Source organism: Lissotriton vulgaris, chromosome 1_1, assembly GCF_964263255.1.
Source record: "Lissotriton vulgaris chromosome 1_1, aLisVul1.2, whole genome shotgun sequence".
Lineage (NCBI taxonomy): Eukaryota > Metazoa > Chordata > Amphibia > Caudata > Salamandridae > Lissotriton > Lissotriton vulgaris.
Window position 1 is genome coordinate 477,487,733 of NC_141685.1, and position 20,844 is coordinate 477,508,576.

Below are 20,844 nucleotides of genomic sequence, written 5' to 3' on the forward strand. Positions count from 1 at the left end.
TCTGCAGGAAAACGCACAGCTGATACAGCGCCTCTCAAGAGACAACCGCGTGGGAGCTATGCAAATGTTTATAAGTGTGAATGCGGTGGCACTGGTGCCTCTCTGGTGCCTATTAGACTCGCAAGTCCTTGGGGAAAAAAACAATTTTGTGTTTGTAATCATTTTGGTGCATTTAAGACAGAGCTGCACAAAACTTCATCTTAAAAGGATGCCCTGCCACGGTCTAAGGTAGCTCCGTGCCACCATGGCTCATTGCTTTTCTCTGCCCCGCCACAGGCTCTGGTGACTTGAGAAATCCATGGCTCACAGGGCTCGGGTGGCTTCCTGACACTGTGGAACTGTTCCTTCTATGTTGTCTCAGGGATACCCGTCTCTGTCGGAATCTGGCCTTCCCCTGGCACAGCTAGCATTGGGATGCTGTGGCTCACAGTACTCTGCGCCGCCACAGGCGGGGACTCACTAGAGTCAAATCTGTAGTTGCACAGTTCATTAAAACAAGCATTTGCAATGCAATAGGTCTTGCAGTTGCGAGAGTTTGAGCTATTGGCATTGTAAATGGCAATGCCTTTTATTAAAAGCGTTTGAAAACCTGCAAGCTGTGCATAAACAAGCACTTTGTAATTGTAGTCTTTGCTTATGAGAAGCAAAGCTGGCAGTCTCTTTTATGCATGGCTTGTAGGTTTTCAAAACAAAAGAATAATAGGCATTGTCATTTACAATGCGAATAGCTCCAACTATTGCAAATGTGAGACCTAATACATTGCAAATGCTTGTTTATTTGAAGGCTTGGGGGAATGCTGGGTGGGTGGAAGTTTGTGGCTCCCCACAGATTCCAGAACATTCCATCACAGAAATGTGAGGAAATTGTGTTTTTTTGACAAAATTTTAGGTTTGCAAGGATTCTGGGTAACACAACCTGGTGAGAGCCACACAAGTCACCACATCCTGGATTTCCCTGGATGTCTAGTTTTCAAAGTTGTAAAGGTTTTCTGTGTTTCTCTAAGTGCCGGCTGAGCTAGGGAAATGCTGGGTGGCTGAAAGTTTGTGGCTGGGCATAGATTCCAGAGCTTTCCATTACAGAAATGTGAGGAAAATGAAATTCTTTTGGATACATTTTGATGTTTGGAAGGGATTCTGGGTAACAGAACCTGGTGCGAGCCACACAAGTCACCCCATCCTGGATTCCTCTAGTTATCTAGTTTTCAGAAATGTACATGTTTGCTCATTTCTCTGGCTGCCGACTGAGCTAAGGCCCAAAATCCAAATCTAGGCACATTGGAAAAAAGGTCAGTTTTGAATGGACAAACGCGATGTGTCCATGTTGCATTTTGGGCCATTTCCTCTTGCAGGCAGAAGACCTACCCACACAAATGAGGTACCATTTTTATTTGGAGACTTAGGGAAACACAGTTTAGTACAAATGTTACTACCTTTTGCCTTTCTATACATTTCTGCCTTCCAAATGTAAAACAGTGTGCAAAAAAGAAGTCATTTTGAAAATACCCACTAATACGCATACTAAAATGGGTATCCACAAATTCATAGATGTACAAATAAGCACTACATCTAAACTCCATATCTTGTTCCCATTTCAGGAATACATAGGTTTCCTTAATACTTATTTTTCACTCTTCATATTTTACCAAATGAATTGCTGTATACCCAGTACACAATAAAAAAAAACATTCCAAGGTGCAACTCAGTTATTGTCTTTGGGTACATCGGGTTCTTGGTGAACCTTGAAGCTGTATATGTCCCCACAATCTGAGGGTTCCCACTGACATAGAAGTTACAGGTGAAAATATAGGCACAGACGTCTATTTTTTTCAATTCAATTTCAATATCTTTTTTTATTTCAACTGTTACCGCCAATTGTAAAACTTGAAGGATCTACACAAATGACCACCTGCAGAATTCAAAACTTTGTCTACATTTCAGAAATATATAGCTTTTTGGGATCTATTATTGGTTTTATACCCATTTCTACCAATAACTGGAGGGAGGCTGAAAGCACAAGAAACAGGAAACATAGGCTATGTCCCAGTAAAATACCAAAACTGTCTAGAAAATGTTGGTTTTCTGACAAAAGTCTGCATGTTCCCGAAAGCTAGGAAAATTAGGATTTAAAAAAAAAAACAGATTTTATTGCATCAAATGGCACACACAGTCCAGGGCTCTGCAACACAGAAACCAACTGCTACAGTATAAATATAAGCACTATACATTGACATTTAATGCAAGTATTTTCAAAAAGGAAATAATGATACAAAACCAATAAGAACACCCCCTCCTTGCATTGTTATATACTGCATCTGAAGCCGAATTGCAAATCCGCCACATCCAACTAATTTTCCGTTCAAACATTGGTCCCCTGTACCACAATCCTGCCCACGTCTCAGGGAAAATTATGATTTTAGCACCACAAACCGTTTGTAGGTACCATTTGCAAGGAAAAGACAGACACCTTCTGCAGCACATTTCCCCCCAAAAAACAAATGCAGCTGTATTTTGACAAATTTCTCGGTCCTCTCTAGGGGAATCCATAAGCCCTGAATACCTTTAAAATTCTCAGGATGTTGGAAGAAAAAGCCATGATTTTGTCATGGATACCTTAAGTGGACAAAATCTTATAGGGACGTAAGCATCAACTACCCCAAATATCATAAAAAGGGGTTGGCACGGGGTCGGAGGAGCTGGGTGGGGTGGAGTTCGGCCTGGCAGCGAAAGGGTTAAACATGAAGGCCCGGTAGCTGTTGTGACATAAGTATCTTTTTATCTCAGTTCGTTCCGTTATTAATGCTATCTTTATTTGTTCACACCTCGGAGGAACCCCTTGCTTTGTTTGTTATATGAAGACAAGTGACACATGATACTCGGTAAAGCAAAATCCGGTCCCTTTTCTGAGAAAAGCACATTGTTGTGTACTTTCCTTTCATCTGTTAGTTGGGGGACGGGATATTCTGCTTTGTGACCTGAAGTTGGGTGATATTTCTAATGTTCGAGATGAAAGCCTAGCAAACTTAATTCTGAATGACTGAACAGAATTATACTTAGATGAAAAGGGCACATTGCACTGTTCCAAGGCTTGCGCGCAGGCATCCAGAGGGTAAATGCAGATCAACGTGAAAACTAAAATAGAGGAGCCGGGGCTCATCGGAATTCACCAGCAATAGCAGCTTAATTCCATGGTACTCAACTGTTATCTGTCAAGCTTTCATGCAATTAAGAGCAAATATCTAGCACGGTTTCCATGGTGCTAAGGCATTGTAAAGGAAGAGCCAACCCACACAAGACCTCGAAACTATAAAATATTAATTCAGCTCAAACAGATATTCGATAATTCCAGCATTTATTCCAAGGTACAGTAACACAGCTCCTGCAAATTGTTCCTGTAAAGAGACTACTGGGAATACAGCATGGCCTGCTGAAGGGTCAGTTGCATGCGTACAGAATATTAAGACAGCGTACAGAATATTGTTAGAGAGGACAAGAGGTGTTTATTTGGTGCTAATGAGGAAAGCGTTTGATCTTCGGAGTCTAGGGTCATGTTGGAAATCGGTATATTAGAGAAGATGATGCGTGTGTTCAGCGATGGCAGTGCTGTGTTATTCTTCCTGTGTGCTCCCTGCGACCTTTTTCTTGACACTAAACGTGGGAGTGTGACAAGCGACTTCAGTCGGCGAAAGAATCTCATTTACGGCATGACGGTGCGACAAGCGAATTTAACAAATGGATCGCATTGCAGTACTTTTAATTTAATCAATGTATGTTTAACATAGCCATCGATCGATCGATCGATCGATCGATCTATCTATCTATCTATCTATCTATCTATCTATCTATCTATCTATCTATCTATCTATCTATCTATCTATCTATCTATCTATCTATCCATCCATTCAGACACAGGCAGACTGATGTAAAGGTTACTTCTCTGTGTATGTATTTATTTCTTTATTATTATTATTTATTTGAGAGTCTAATGTAGCGCTGGCTAGACTTGAGGGTATCACAGTGCTTTACATCAGTACATGTTCACATTACAAAAAAAACCCAGTACAAACAGGGCAACTGAGACAAATCAAATCAAGTCAGTAGTTGAGTACAAGGCAGTAGGAAACAAGGGGAAGGTGTATAGGGAGAGTGGGAGTAAAAAGCCTGCCATGTTTGGCGGTTGAGGTCCTGCTAGTTGAGATGCCGATTGAGGAGAAGATCCTTTAGTTGTCTCTTGGAGCACAGGAAGGAGGCGTTCATCCTGATATGGATTGGCATGGACTTCCAGATTGTAGGAGCGTTGCTCGAGAAAGAGAGTGCCAGTGTGTTTTGTTTGTGGGCCTGGGTGGAATGAGAAGTCGGGTGATTGAGCTTCTTAGGTTTTTCACCTGACCTGCCTTATTGAGTTTTGAGGCCAGGTAAACAGGTCTGCTAGTGTGAAGGGCTTTGTGAGTAAGAGAGGTGGTTCTGAAGCTGCAGAAAGCTTCAATCGGGAGCCAATTCAGGGGCAGCGTGGCACTGCAGGCCCTTTGGATGCGCCACGCTGCAGCACTTCCGAAGCACAGGGATGCAACATATTTACAAGAATATGTTGCATCTCTGTGCTTCCCCCTGTGCTGCCGCACAAACTGCAGCCATGCGCTGGCGCAGGCACCCTTGCACTATGGGATGCCTGCTTCGTGGGGAGATTGTTTTTGTGCAGGAAGCGCACCTTCCTGCACAAAAAGAATCACTACAGGCATCTTCCTCTTTCAATGCATGCTGTAGAATGCAGCATGCATTGAAAGTGGAAAAAACAAGGAGAAATTAAAACATTTCTTCTCATTGCACCTCGCTACGCCACCTCTAGGGTGGCGTAGCATTCAGACACATCTCCAGATTTACGATTTCTCATGAACCTGGAGATGTGTCTTAATCCATGGGTGTTGCGTGGGAACACCCACAGCAACACCCATGGAACGCTCCTTCAATGCAAAGTGCTGCGTGTGAAGGGGCCATATTTGCAAAGAGAGGAAAAGACACACAGGGTGGCTTTTCCTCTCCTTGTAAATATGGAGGAGCCCCCCTGCTCCACCAGTACGTCATGAAAAGGGACTTCCTGATGGTGCAGGGGGCTTGTAAATCTGCCCCTCAGTTCTTTCAGGGCAGAGGTGATGTGGTCTTATTTTTTTGATTCTTGTGACCATTCTCGCTGCTGCATTGCATTGCAGTGTTTCTGATGGACGCATGGCGGGATTTGGCAGAGCCTGTGAGGGTGGCGCTCCCGTAGTCCAATCTAGATTGCACCAGTGCCTGCGTGACAGATTTGAAATCATTTGATGGTATGTAGGGGGAGATTTTGCTCAGTAGTTTCAGGTTATAGAAAAGGCACACTTCACAATATTCTTTTTATGATCTTTCATGATCAGTTTGAGTTCCAGTGTGATACCTAGAGATTTGATGGATTCAGCTAGGGTTAGGTTGCAGTTGAGAGCATCTATGGAGTGTATCCATTCTTGCATCTGGGGGAGTAGGACTGCTCAGTCTTTGATATGAGGAGAATTTCTTTCTTATCTTGATTGAGTTTTAGGTGGTTGCGATATAGCCTTTGTTGGACTTCTTTGACAATGGCAGTTAGTTGGCGTATGTTGTCTGGAGAGGAGACTTTCATGTAGAGCTGGGTGTCATCAGCATAAAGATGGAAGGGGACGTTTGCTTGGTTGAGGATGACGGTGAGGTGTGAGGTGTTCCATGTAGATATTGTATAGTGTGGGCGAGAGGACAGAGCATTGAGGGACACCCCAAGTAGATGCCATTATCTTGAATGTCTGATTGCTTATTTTTATTTTTGAGAGTGGTTTTGTAGGGGATGTGAACCAGCATAGGACCACCCCGTCCACATTAATCCCATTATGGAGGGAGTTCAGGAGAAGCTTACTGTCGGCTGCGTTGAATGCAGATGATAGGTCTGGGATTATGAGCAGATATCCAGAGATTTGTGTGGGTAATTTACTATATTCAAAATAGCTGTTCTCGTGCTACATCTTTTTCTGAAGCCTGATTGGTGAGGCTCCAGGAGATTGCTTTTTTCTATGTGGTGGTTAAGTTATGAGAGTACAAATATCACTGGACTTTTGGCTAGGAAGGGGGGAGATTTGAGAAAGGTCTGAAGTTATTGAGGTCGTTCGGGTCTACTCCCTGTTCTTTGAGCAGTGGCGTGGCTTGCCCAAGTTTGAGACAGTCAGACACCACTCTAGTCATGAGGGAGCTATTTATGATCTTAGTCCAGAGGTTAGTGCGTGGTTGAGTTCTTTTGCTAGGGAGGGTGGGAGAGGGTCCACTAGGTGGGAGGAGGGTTTTGGTATGGACAACAAAGCAGATATGTGTGCCTCCTGGAGTGAGTTGAACACTTTTCAGTTTCTAGATGTTTTGTGAGACCCTTGGATTCAATTGCACCCATTTTTGCCCTGTGGAGTGATCATTGCTGGGAAGAACGGGGAGGGAGAGGGGGTGTTGTTATCTTCATTTCTTGGAGGGAGATCACATTGGAAGACTAGTTGTGATCATCAAGGGAGAACTCAAAAGTGAGTGATTTTTTTGTTGAAGAAATTGGCATATTTGTCGCACCTTTCTTTAGATATCTGAGGGTTTTTTGGGGCTGGTTTGGAGGTTAGTTGTTTGATCATATTGAAAAGCTCTTTGTGGTTTTGGCCCTGTCTAGAGATTTACAGGAGAAGTAGGCTTTTTTCATTCATGGTGTGTTTTTTACAATTCTTGCATTCTCTCCTAAGCTGGTCAAGGTGTTCTGCGGAGAGATTAGTTTGCTTGAGTCTTTCAGCCGCTCTGAGCTGTCTTCTTTCTGAGTTGAGGTCTTTGTTGAACCAGGATCTCAATGGTGTGTTTCTCATCTTTTTTAGTTTCAAAGGGGCTACTTGGTCTAGAATGGAGGACATTGTTGAGGTGCAGTGAGAGGTGAGTCAGTGGTTGAGAGGTTTTCTGATGAAGTGGGAAGTAGTGCCAGTATTCGTTCTTACTTCAAGGTCCATTTCATGAAATTGCCTTATTTTTCTCATCCATTCAAGAGTTTTTTGCTTACAAGTTGGGTTGGGAAGCATTTTGTTGATATGACACAAAATGGTGTGGCGGTCTGACCAGTTCACGAGGAGGATGTTGTCATTAGATAGTGTATCTTCTTGAGGTATGATAGTGTTTAGGTTTCAGCCATTGTTATGGGGTTCACCCTTGCAATGCTGGTAGAAGTTCTTACTGAGTAAGAGGTTGCTTAAGGAGTTGGTTAGAGTATTGCTTTCATCGTTCCAGTGAAGGTTGAGGTCACCTAGAATGATGTTATTGGTGTATGAGAGTGAGTAATCAGATCTGCTAGGTGTTCCCCAAAGGAGAGTATGTTATCTGGTGGGTGGAATAGTAGCTAGCAGTTTGTTGTAGTGTTGCCTTTCATCCTTATGGTGGTGCTGAGATGTTCAAAGGTTTTGTAGGTGAAGTGGTCTTCTTCCCCCACAATCTTGTGTTTGTCTTGTGGATGATGGCAATGCCTCCAACGTGGCAGTCCTTCCTGACTTTCATGATGATTGAAAACCCTGGTGGGCCTAGTGTGCTTTATTGATTATGAGAATTCATTTAGCCATGTTTCTGTGATGAATGCAATGTTAATATATCGGTTCAGGATGGATTCTGCTAGTTCTGATGCATGCTTGGTTGCAGATCTGCAGTGCATGAACATGCATTTGACCTCTCTGTAGTTCTTTAGATCTTGAGGGGTAAGTCAAGGGGATATTGATGAGGTGTGCTGGTGGCCTGGGTGCTTTTGTTGGTGTGGCCTTTCTTCCTATTCCGATAACCTGGATTTTAAAAGAGGGGTTGTTTCTCTTAGGTGTCAGGATGTAAGATTTGGCTAGCTCCACCACCTCTCTCAAAGACTTCATGGAGCTCGTTTTTTTTTGGTTTCTGAACTTTGCCGTTGAGCGGCTTTTTGTTCCGGCTGTGTGGTTGTGTCTTAGTTCCACTAGGAGTTGTCTGTTGCTACATGTATGGAGGGAAGGGGTGATGGGTGGGATTCAGACATGAGTTGAGGTTCATTATGATATTGTTGAGACCCTGTAATATTTTCTGAAGTTAGTTTTCCATGTGCGTTATTCACTCATTTAACTTGGAGAAGGGCATTTGCTTTAGTGCAACAGGAGTGCAGGTGTTGCACATCGTATTGCCTGGGGTGGGGTTGATCAGAGTCATAGAATGAATGATGGTGGTAATGAGATTCAAGATGTCAAGGGGAGTGCAAGTAGAGATATCGCCTAGTATGTCAGCGTAGTGGGCGATCCAGCGCTGGAGTTCCTGTGGCTGTGGAGTTAGCGTTGGTCGTGGCGCTTGGGGGGTCTTGTCGGAGGGTGGTGTTGAGGAGTTCCTCTTTGACCTTGCTCCAGTTTCTTTGTAGTGGTCACAAAGAGGGCTTTGGAGCGGTGGTGGTGTTGAAGGTGAAATTGATGAAGTGGTGGTCCGTCCAGGGCGGCTGGGTGGTGTGGATGAACTGGATGGTTGTTCCTCCCGCCATGATGGGATCCAGAGTGTGTCCAGCTTTGTGCGTGGGTGTGTTGACCAGCTGCTTCAGTCCGAGGTTGGCAAGGCTGTCGAAGAGAGTGATGGAGTTGGGGTCATTGTGGTTGTCGAGGTGGAAATTCAGGTCCCCAAGGAGGATGTAGTCCATGGAGGTGATTGCGTGGAGTATGGGGAGCTCAGGGTTGGTGGTTGCGGACTGAGTGCGGGGGCCCGGTGGTCTGTAGATGAGGGTGCCGTATAGCGTGGTCCTGGGGTTGGTCTGGATCTGGAAGTGGAGGTGTTCTGTGTCGAAGTGGGGGTCACTCGAGCTGGATGTGGAGAGTCGGAGAGGGGTATTGTGTGTGATGGTGAGTCCTCGTCCTGGGTGGTGGGACCGGTCTTTTCTCTGGACCTGGTAGCCATCAGCGATGGAGTGGCAATGTCAGGGCGGAGGTGGCGTTGGTCAAGGTTTCCGTGAAGAAGGTGACTTTGGGCAAGAGGGTGTCGATCAGGTACCAGATCTCTACGGCTTGTCGGTGCAGGGAGCACACGTTGGGGAGGACGCATGTCAGGGTGTTGGTGTTGCGTGCACCGGGTGGACCTTCAATGATGGTGGGGGTCTTGTCGGCAGTGAAGGATCTTTGGCAGGCTCTGCATGAAAACTCTCCTGGGCCGCAGTTCCCTAAATAGGCCCTGAAACTCACAGGCAGTAGGGAGCGGGATTAACATCACACACCCGCAGTTCGCGGTCTTTCCTAAAGACCATTGCCTTTCCAGTTTACCTCCCCTAGGGCCACAGAGTTGGGGATGGCCCTCGGGAAGGAGGGGGAGGAGTGGCCCTTTGTGACCCCGGGTCATAATGCCGCGCAACGTAAGTCGTCACGCTTGTTCAAACTGCTGTTTTGGGGCAATTAGACGCAGCTTCTGTGATTTCAATATTTGCAATGTAAATTCGCATCAATGGAGTTTTTGCGCAATCAGGAGATATACCACAGCTTTTTGGTACACTTGTGGTACGTAAACAGCAAGGGTGGTACTTGCCCTGAATTACGGCTTATGGGCTCCCCTGCCCCCCAGTTGGGTAGTACCTGTGTTTAGTAGGCTCCTCCTTTCCCCTCTGTTACTACACCTAATGCACTAATAGTTACGCTTTCGCTTCTAAAAGTACATTCTTCTCTCTGTCCAATTTGGGGCACCCTGTGCCTCAATAGCACCCAACCTCCACTTTGAGGTGGCCTCACAGAGGGAACACAGTTAATACAATAATAACCATTAAAAGAATACTTACAAATAAAATCCTAAAGTGCCTGGCGCTTATGGTTGAGGAGCTATGACTCCCCCAGATGCAGCAGAATATAATTCCATAGTCTCAAAACATGGATCAATTTTCAGGGCGCTTTCCTAATGGTGTCTGTGCTTTGGTCGCTGCTGTGAGATTGCTCTCAGGAAGCCTCCGTCAATGGGAGATGCTATGCAACAAGAGGTGCCGGCCTAGGCTTGCACAGCAATCACGGCTCGGTCAACATAACTCGGCAAATCTGGGCTCTGACATGCAGGGAACAGAGTACTTGCGGCCCCAAGAGGGGTAGACAGCATTGATGAGAGGAGGGGGTGTTTTCTTACACTTGCGAATAAACATTTTTTCAAAGCATCAATGGTGCCCTGGGGCTTCCTGTGGCATACAGCTAGGGGTTAGCGCCTTAAGTGGACGATTAGCATTAACTAGCTAGTCAAGGTTGGCTTTTACTGATACCCCAGGGGTCCTGGATTTTTAACTCAAAGAAGCCAGTTTTCCGTAATCAAACTGCTTTGCCGCCCTTTAATCTAGCGGCTCCGGTAGTCTGCGCTGTGTCAATAGACAGTATCAGAAACTCCGGCGGCTGACGTCATTGGAATGTGCTGAGAGGCTGAAAGATTCTACTGGCTTCCGGGGTTCAAGGTGTCAGAGAAAACAAGCATTTGCAATGCAATAGGACTTGCATTTACGCAAGACCAATCGCATTGAAAACAGGGAGTGCGGTTGGGCGAGAAGGCACAAACAGCAGGATTCGTGGGGCGTGAAGGCACAGGCTGCGGGTGGGGGAGGCACGGGAAGAAAATAGGGCTCACAATATAAATAAAACATACTATGCAATACTAGAAGTAAAGGGGCCGGTAGCCATGGAAGGATGCAGATGACGACATGCCCATCATAAGGAGGGACTAACAAGCCTAAAACCAATCATAAGGCAGCATTTAGGAACTAAGCCAATGAAAAAGATGAGCGGTGAGTGGGTAGAGCTTCTATAGAGCTTCCACTCCATACTGCCTGGCTCACTAAGCGAGCAGAGCATGCGCGCTGCCTCTATAGAATTGACCTAAAAAGCCCCCTTGTTGTGTGGCATTTTAGGCTCCAATTGCATTTTCCAAATTCATGTCCTAATATAGGTACAATTCTCATTGCCCTTATATAGGCATAGAAATCAAGCCCTTATTTAGGCATAGCCCATGCTAAACAAATAGAGGCATGGCTACTTCCATCCATTCACCAAAACTCACAACGATTTCTTGGAAAACCGGCTAAAGCAGTTACGGAACTTCCCCTTGCTTAAATATTGATTTCTCCAAGAACTCAGTTACTTTACAATGAACAACTATTCTACAGGGTTCATTATGAGGTTCATTTGCACGACTTTACATCATACTATGGTATTCCAAAACACCTTCAAGGTATAAATATACCTTCACTTGCTCTAGCAAGATACAGTGGTTTGGAGCAGTTCAAAGACCTACTTGCCCGACACAGCTCGTTACAGCAAGTGCTAAAGGAAGCCGACTCTCCAGCTGACGTACCGGAAGCTGTCTTTCTCCTGCCGAGAATCCAGCTCCAGTGTTTCCGGCTCCCCTTGTGGGGTGTTGGGAAATCGAGTCCAGAGACAGAGATACCCGACCTCCTTCATTCTAATAAGGTATGAAGCTGATAAGAACCTAGAGAAACCTTTGGTAGATTCTTGGCAAAAACTAAACCTAAGCTACACAATACTTACTTCTTCCCTCGTGCTAGACTTTGGTTAGGTACATTGGGGTAGACGTATTTTAGAAACATCAGTTAAGTATTTTAGTCTATGTTATTTATGTATGTATTTTTATATAGCTTAGAAACCATACAATGCTCTTACAGTATTATTTCATATTACTGTCTACGCTGTACGCATTATACTTTGCATTCTGCAGAACCATTGTAGCAGTTCACTTCTCTTGCATGAGGAAGAGGACTGTTCAATAAACCCTTTTATTGAAAACACAAGTCTCTCTATTTCTCTGCAACACTGTAGAAACAAAGCATTCACGATTGACTGAGTGAAATACTTATATATTGTTTCAGCGACTCTGAGAGATATATTCTTATTCTTGGGAATCAAAGTTGTCATGTTTATGCTGTTGTCAGAAACTAATCCCTTCTTGTGTATTCGAGAAAGTTTCTAGTGACCTCTGAGTTAGCTGGCACACACACAATTAAGTTTAGTATATTCAATAGAGCCCTAGTTGACCTCAGTCCTACGTCTAATCTATAGGCTATATTATTCCAATGTGCAGAGCCTATTGGGAATATACTAACAACACTACACCCTCTCCAGCTATTTGTCTTCAACAGGTCTACTGTCGTTATCTGTAGTCGAAATGTGCAGCACCCTGGTGGTTAACATAGTGTAGAACTTGCACCAGGGTGCTACCATTGCATAAGTGTGTGACATACCGTGCGTCCAATAAGGCAGATTGACGGAATTTGCTAGTACATGCACTTTATATCATAAAGAACGTATATTAAACTATATGTTTTTGTTAATCCTGTGCATCGGAAGAAAACTGCTGGCAAAGCAAAGGTTTTCATTTTTTTCTACATAGTATCAACAGGCTCAAATCTTTCCTTTCTGTATGTTATAGAAACACTAATGTATTGTACACCAACAGACATTTTCAGCATGCGCAAAATTGACATTACAGATAAAAAAGCAATGTACTCCACAATAATCTGCAGTCCTCATCTATTAATAGAGTGAACTGGAGCGTAGAATTCAACCAGTAGCAGAGGTCCTGAGTGAAGAGAGATTTGTATTCACAGTACAATGTGATTGGCACGCTCCATTGGCGAGCGTCAGGCCCGGAGACAGGCTTGCCTGGACAACTTTAATGGGGAATCGGGAGAAAAACATGCTTTATGGTCGATATGAAAACATCCGCTTCAGCAGGGGATCGCATATACATTCAAGACAGGTATAAGGAATTTAGAAACATCTTGCGAGTGTTAATTGCAAAAAGTGGGGTATGATTTAACTTTAACCACCTTGAGGCACCGACCCTGTGAGGATTTCCCTTTAAAAAAGGGGCTTTCAGAAGAATTCATCTTTATCTGCTTGGCGTGTGTTTGCCTCGTGAAACTGCAATCCAGTGATAGGCACGGTTCAGAGGCTGTTTTCGGTGCATGTTAGTTAGCCTTCAGGTTTCGCTGTTTTGCTGTGCAGGCCTTCCTGGCAGCACAAAATCGACTGTCAAGCTCTACGAAAACGTTACCACTGACTTGAAAGTGTGTGCCATGGCAACTACGAATCGGTGTCTAAGTATAGCCCCATGACACGTTAAAATATGCTGTGATAAGAAACCGATGTAGAACGCTCTGAGCATTGTTTCAAATATGCAGCAGTGTTGTGACATTTCCAGCTTTGGAGCTGAGAAAATTCGGAAACTCCCGAAACGGTGTAATTTGACTGAAATCTTTGTTTTGAAATGTAGAACTTTTTTTTTTTACATTAATGTACATGTAAATGGCAGCCAGCTATCATCCGAATTTTTAGTCTGTTTTGTACTTTTTGGCATTGCTATTGCCTTGGTAGTTTGAACTTTCTGTGCCTCATTATTATTGGTCCCTTAATTCCAGTGGGCCGGTAATTCCTCATTCCTTGATGTTCCACCGTTTTATTTCTTTTATTTATTTGATGTATTTCGTATGGCCTACCTAGCCACATGTAAACAGAGCAGGTACCAGTCACAGGAGAAATCGGACAAGTAACAGTGCACGTAGAGCAGTCACAAAAGAATTTGGGAGAGATTAGCATAGGACAAGAACAGTGGAGCATAGAGCTGGGGCGGCTAGCAAGTATTTAGAGCGGGGGGTTGCATGGTAATATAATAAAAACAAACACAAAAATGGCACTTTACTTTCTGGTTTGCCGCTCGATGTCCTCCTCGTCTCTCCTGACAGCTCTGGGATCCAGGAAACTGCACTACCCAATTCTGGTGCTGCTCTTACAGCATGAGAGAAGCATCAGGATTAGAGGGAGCAGCCTCTCACTGCGCTCTTAAGTAACCCTGTGCGTAGTTGGCGTAGCAGGGCTACGCAGAGGTCCACGGAGATGGAAACAAACTCTGCGGAACTCCGCTCTGCCATCCGCCTCCACCCCCCTATTAAAAATTAATTCTAAATTATTCAAAAGTAAAATAAAAAATACTTCCCTGTACTGTGGCGTACCCGGGCTGCCCTCTTCTTCCTCGCCTTCTGGGTAATCCTTGTGAAAACTGGGCATGTGCGGGGGTGTGCGTGCATGCACAGTTTTCTCAAGGATCGCCCTCAGACATCGAGGAATAGTAGGAGGGTATCCCAGGGACGCCGCAGTACAGTTAAGTGTTTTTTAATTAATGCAGGATTAATTGTTAATAGGGAGGTTGGAGGCGGACTGGCCAACTCCGCTCTGCTGAGAAGTGTGCAGAGATTTGCCTATTCTGTGTTCTACGCGGAACGTGGAGTAGGCAAATCTCCACACACTCCACGGACGGAGCAGAGTTCTCCGCCCGCCCTTACTCTTAAGAGGGATGAAGGCCTGGGTTTTCTTTGGCCCAACTATCTAAGACAGCCAGGTTAGAGAAGTTTAAAATGAGCATGTGCGGCTGGCCGTTGCAAGATAGCTGGCCAAAGGGAGATGCACACTTCAAACATAAGTGCACAGACCGTACTGACACTCGGTTCAGGATCGGTTGCTGAAAAATAAAATATTAAGAAATAAACTTTATGACCTTTTAATTTGTCATCTCTGGGGGCATTTTTTTAGTAGGGCGACTCTCTCCGCTGTCGTGGAGGAGCCTCTCCTGGCATAGAGTATAAAGCATAGTGTTTTTTAGCACACTGTGAACTATGGCATTCAAAAGAAAATTAGAATGAGTTAGTCCAGAGTTAATCAGGAAGATTTCTCTGAAGAGATTGGCTTACACCACACGAAGAAGTGGCCTGGTCAGGAAACTGTAGGTGTGCCGCAACTGAACTATAACCCCAAGGCCATTAGTAACACTAGAAGTGATGACCCAGGTCTGATAAGAAAATTCCCATCAGCCCACCCATTTGGTGGAATGTCGTCATGTGGGAGATGTCACCAATCCAGATCTCAGACAGTGCACCTAGTCATGGTGCAGAGATGGATTATCATGGTGTGAATACAGACCACTGGGCTTCACTGGTGATGCTAATGGGGTGCAGTGCAAGTGGAAAAATTAAAGTGAAAAACGTGAAGGTAAAATTAACTCCGAGGGCCAAAATTAATTTTAATCAGTATGGCGCTCGGGTCAAGATTAAAATTGCCAAAATAGTTTGAAATAATAACTATATGTGGGCAAAGTGAGTGAAGGTCGACATGTTTCAGCTGTATTGACTGTTGGTCTTAGCTTTCTTCAGGACCATTGGGAAACTGCGACTGCAAATCAAAAATAATAATGGTACACGCTAATATATATTGGATAAGTCCTACCAGTTCCTCTGAGCCCAGATGAATACTGTAGGAGGTCCAGAACTTTATGTATCTCCTAAGAAAGAGACGTAAGCGTGAATCAAAAAACCATATAGTGTACAACAGAATTAGGGAAAACAAGAACAAGTTGCTAAGCACACGAACAGTGCGATGGAGACAGTCTCTCCCCGCTAGTTAGACTACTGTATTTTAATCCGTGTATAAAATCACGCATATGAGAATAGATGTGATAACTTACCCAGCATTATGTGGGAGTACGCCTCACCTCACCCGGTACCCACTCGGGAAAAAGGGAGGCCCCGCTCTAGTTAAGGAGGAAAATGGAGAAAAGAACCTCTGAAAAATAGCAAAGGGACTGAAAACAATGATTGCTATCATTTCCAATAGTTTTCTTAACAAAACCTAGCTATAAACAGAAAAAAGACTCAACCTAGTATAAGGCAGATGGCTGAGAACTTTGCAGGAATTAGTTAACCAAAGTCTAAGGGCAGAGCCACTCCCTAGAGGACTCTAGCTGGCGCTGAGATGGCTTAAAAAAGGAACTAGCAATACAGGAGGAACAGAGAGTGGTGTGCTGCCCTACCTGTCCGTCGGTACCTCGATACCAGCGTCCGAGAAGGAACGGAGGTACCGACACACAGCGCGCATGTCTATTTATACCCAAGTTAATTGGGTAATGAGCTGCAGCTGTGTCCGATATTCCGGAAAGAAGCTTCAGTGAAAGGATGCCCGCGCTATTATACGCATGCGCTAGATATCCCAGCAGGACTCATTGCGAATGTAAGTTGCGTGCCACCACTGTAATAAAGGAGCACTGCTGGCGTCAAATAAAGCTGCATCAAGGGCAAACAAAAGTGGTCAATTCTAAGGGCATGCGCTATAAGGTGTGATTGAAAAAGCAGCGTATGTGCTAATATCCAATCACTAAAGCCAATGTAGGAAAAAGTAAATATTGTGTACAGAAATTGAGCCACAATAAATATACTCCAAAAGACTATAGTTGGTGACCATATTTAGACTATATATGCTACAAGAAAAGCAGATATAAGTGTGGAGTGCTGCATCAAGCGCAGAATGACATGATTAGTCAAAGATGAAGTATCTTGGATGACCCCAAGGATGATAACAAAATGAGTGAATGTAATGAACAGATGACAAGGACTCAGGACTTGTTGATTACAGCGATGTCCATGGTATGTCATCATTTAAACCTTGAATGTGACTTTTCAGAAGAAAAATCCATTTCTGCTCCTTTATGAACAGAAATTTGGCCACGTCACTGATGTGAGACGGAATAAATGGCCGTTCTAGAATGACCCATTTCATTTCATCAGCAGTATGTCCTTGATCTAAAAAGTGATTTGTTAATTTAGTGGCCTGTTTGCGACACCTAATAGTGCTTTTATGCTCCCCTATTCTTGTTTTGATCTTACGGGTGGTGTAGCCAACATATCTAAGGGAACAAGGACAGGTTATCATATAGATGACATTGTCGGTGTTACAATACTAATTGTAACACCGACAATGTCATCTATATGATAACCTGTACTAATTGTAACACCGACAATGTCATCTATATGATAACCTGTCCTTGTTCCCTTAGATATGTTGGCTACACCACCCGTAAGATCAAAACAAGAATAGGGGAGCATAAAAGCACTATTAGGTGTCGCAAACAGGCCACTAAATTAACAAATCACTTTTTAGATCAAGGACATACTGCTGATGAAATGAAATGGGTCATTCTAGAACGGCCATTTATTCCGTCTCACATCAGTGACGTGGCCAAATTTCTGTTCATAAAGGAGCAGAAATGGATTTTTCTTCTGAAAAGTCACATTCAAGGTTTAAATGATGACATACCATGGACATCGCTGTAATCAACAAGTCCTGAGTCCTTGTCATCTGTTCATTACATTCACTCATTTTGTTATCATCCTTGGGGTCATCCAAGATACTTCATCTTTGACTAATCATGTCATTCTGCGCTTGATGCAGCACTCCACACTTATATCTGCTTTTCTTGTAGCATATATAGTCTAAATATGGTCACCAACTATAGTCTTTTGGAGTATATTTATTGTGGCTCAATTTCTGTACACAATATTTACTTTTTCCTACATTGGCTTTAGTGATCGGATATTAGCACATACGCTGCTTTTTCAATCACACCTTATAGCGCATGCCCTTAGAATTGACCACTTTTGTTTGCCCTTGATGCAGCTTTATTTGACGCCAGCAGTGCTCCTTCATTACAGTGGTGGCACGCAACTTACATTCGCAATGAGATCGGCATCTTATGTGATCCAATATCCGCGCCTGCGTAGTATACTCTAGCGCATGCGCAGTTTGATACAAACACACTCGATGTCCACGCATGCTCACTTCAGCCGAGATACAGAACGCATGCGCATTACAAGTTACGCTTTTTGTCTACTCATGCGCAGTCCTGCTGGGATATCTAGTGCATGCGTATAATAGCGCGGGCATCCTTTCACTGAAGCTTCTTTCCGGAATATCGGACACAGCTGCAGCTCATTACCCAATTAACTTGGGTATAAATAGACATGCGCGCTGTGTGTCGGTACCTCCGTTCCTTCTCGGACGCTGGTATCGAGGTACCGACGGACAGGTAGGGCAGCACACCACTCTCTGTTCCTCCTGTATTGCTAGTTCCTTTTTTAAGCCATCTCAGCGCCAGCTAGAGTCCTCTAGGGAGTGGCTCTGCCCTTAGACTTTGGTTAACTAATTCCTGCAGAATTCTCAGCCATCTGCCTTATACTAGGTTGAGTCTTTTTTCTGTTTATAGCTAGGTCTTGTTAAGAAAACTATTGGAAATGATAGCAATCATTGTTTTCAGTCCCTTTGCTATTTTTCAGAGGTTCTTTTCTCCATTTTCCTCCTTAACTAGAGCGGGGCCTCCCTTTTTCCCGAGTGGGTACCGGGTGAGGTGAGGCGTACTCCCACATAATGCTGGGTAAGTTATCACATCTATTCTCATATGCGTGATTTTATACACGGATTAAAATACAGTAGTCTAACTAGCGGGGAGAGACTGTCTCCATCGCACTGTTCGTGTGCTTAGCAACTTGTTCTTGTTTTCCCTAATTCTGTTGTACACTATATGGTTTTTTGATTCACGCTTACGTCTCTTTCTTAGGAGATACATAAAGTTCTGGACCTCCTACAGTATTCATCTGGGCTCAGAGGAACTGGTAGGACTTATCCAATATATATTAGCGTGTACCATTATTATTTTTGATTTGCAGTCGCAGTTTCCCAATGGTCCTGAAGAAAGCTAAGACCAACAGTCAATACAGCTGAAACATGTCGACATTCACTCACTTTGCCCACATATAGTTATTATTTCAAACTATTTTGGCAATTTTAATCTTGACCCGAGCGCCATACTGATTAAAATTAATTTTGGCCCTCGGAGTTAATTTTACCTTCACGTTTTTCACTTTACTTTTTCCACTTGCACTGCACCCCATTAGCATCACCAGTGAAGCCCAGTGGTCTGTATTCACACCATGATAATCCATCTCTGCACCATGACTAGGTGCACTGTCTGAGATCTGGATTGGTGACATCTCCCACATGATGACATTCCACCAAATGGGTGGGCTGATGGGAATTTTCTTATCAGACCTGGGTCATCACTTCTAGTGTTACTAATGGCCTTGGGGTTATAGTTCAGTTGCGGCACACCTACAGTTTCCTGACCAGGCCACTTCTTCGTGTGTTGATAGTCATTATTAGGGCATGAGTGGTCGTGGTCGTTAAATATAGCCCTTTTAGACCCTCCCCACGTCTATTTTTTGAGATTGGCTTACACGCCTTCCCTGAAACAAAGAAGTTTAGGATTTTGGAGTTTCATGAGAGTTTTGTGGGCTGTATTCTATTTCAACAGAGAAACAGAGGCATGCAGTCTATTAGCCTGGTGGACTACAGCTTACCATATTTAGCTAGGCAGAGAGCTCTGCCTTCAGAGTAGCTGAAGCCACAGTGGCTTCTCTGAAGGCACTGTAAGTTTGGTGAGCAAATCTTTTGTTTTTTAAAAAACCTCACTCCCAAAGGATTTCCCTGGCAGTCCCGAACAGGAAAAAAAGTATGTCAGAACATCCACCCTAAATATGTTGGATGGTCTTAGGTCAGAGTTCGACTTGACTACAGGGCAATCATGTATAAACCTATAGAAGGGGCATCTCGTGACAATTAGTATTGCTAATTCATCAATACGCAAAAGATCAAAGGATCATCGTTTTATTACTCAAAATTCACTTGCACACAAATGCTTTTGATGTAGTGAACCCCAATAGTGATATCACACACTTAACAAATAGGGAATTACACATTTTTACATGAAGCAATATATAGAATAATGTTCATTAATTGTGTAGTGCCATCACCAGTCACCTATAATCAGATAAACATTAGTTTCCAGTTCCACCATTCTTCAAATAAAGCTATCAATGTCTCTTAGTGATTAGTTCCGTACCTCATGACAATAGGGATATTCCTGGCATCCCAGCTGCAATTTAAAAAGGAGCTAGATGGCATTGGATGCATCCTATGTAATAACGCCTGCTGGAATTATTTGCTCCTCATTACCTGCTTAGGATTGTTGACATGTTTCAACCACAAGCAGCCTCGGGGTATCCTCAGGACTTGGAACTGAGGTGCCTGTTATCAAACATGAAAGGGCACTTCATTAAGAGGTGAATGAGCCACCCAAGTATTTAGTGTTGCTGGAGTTGAATGGAGAATTCTTTTTAAAATCGGTTTCACAAAATTTTTGTGAGTGGAAAATTATAAACTGTAAAACAGTAAGAGTGACATGATCTCCCAACGACGGATGACACAATCCAAGGTCTTCCAACTAAAGGCAATGATAGATAATCTTACTTCTTAGGTTCTTCTCTAAAGGGGCAAAGCCATTCCTCTGAGTGAAGTATTGCGTAAACCGCAGTTGCAAGGTATCTTTAGCATGATGTCATGATTAACAGTTATCAAGGTGGTTAAAAGATTTACCAAGATCAGCGGACAGATACCTCTGTTATCCACCACATTGAAGAGATCATCCAGAGTCGGTGCTGTAACTGGCTCAGAACTATGTGCTGGTTGTTGCACTTGTGTTGCACACATTTAGTGCTACCAGATGTTTATCTTTTTTGATGACCCAGTTTTGAACTTTTTACTGTGGGTGTGTGTCACTACTTGTGTCTCACCCATGGTAATTACATGAGCGAGCTGGTCATGTGAGACTACTGCCATGCTCAGCCCGGTAACTGCGCACATGTTACCTAGCTCTGGGGGGGGGGGACACTGCTTTGTTAAATTATGACCTGGGATAGCTCTTATAATATTAACTGCCAATATTCAATGCTTGGTACCAATGACAATTGTATCTGTCTTCTGCATTTTATCTTCTTAAGATTGCCCAGTTTGTCTACTGCTGAATACTTTATTAACATGTAGTGTTAAACAATTGCCGGTATTACTATAGAAGCATGACAGGCAGCTAACTGCATGACGACTGCAA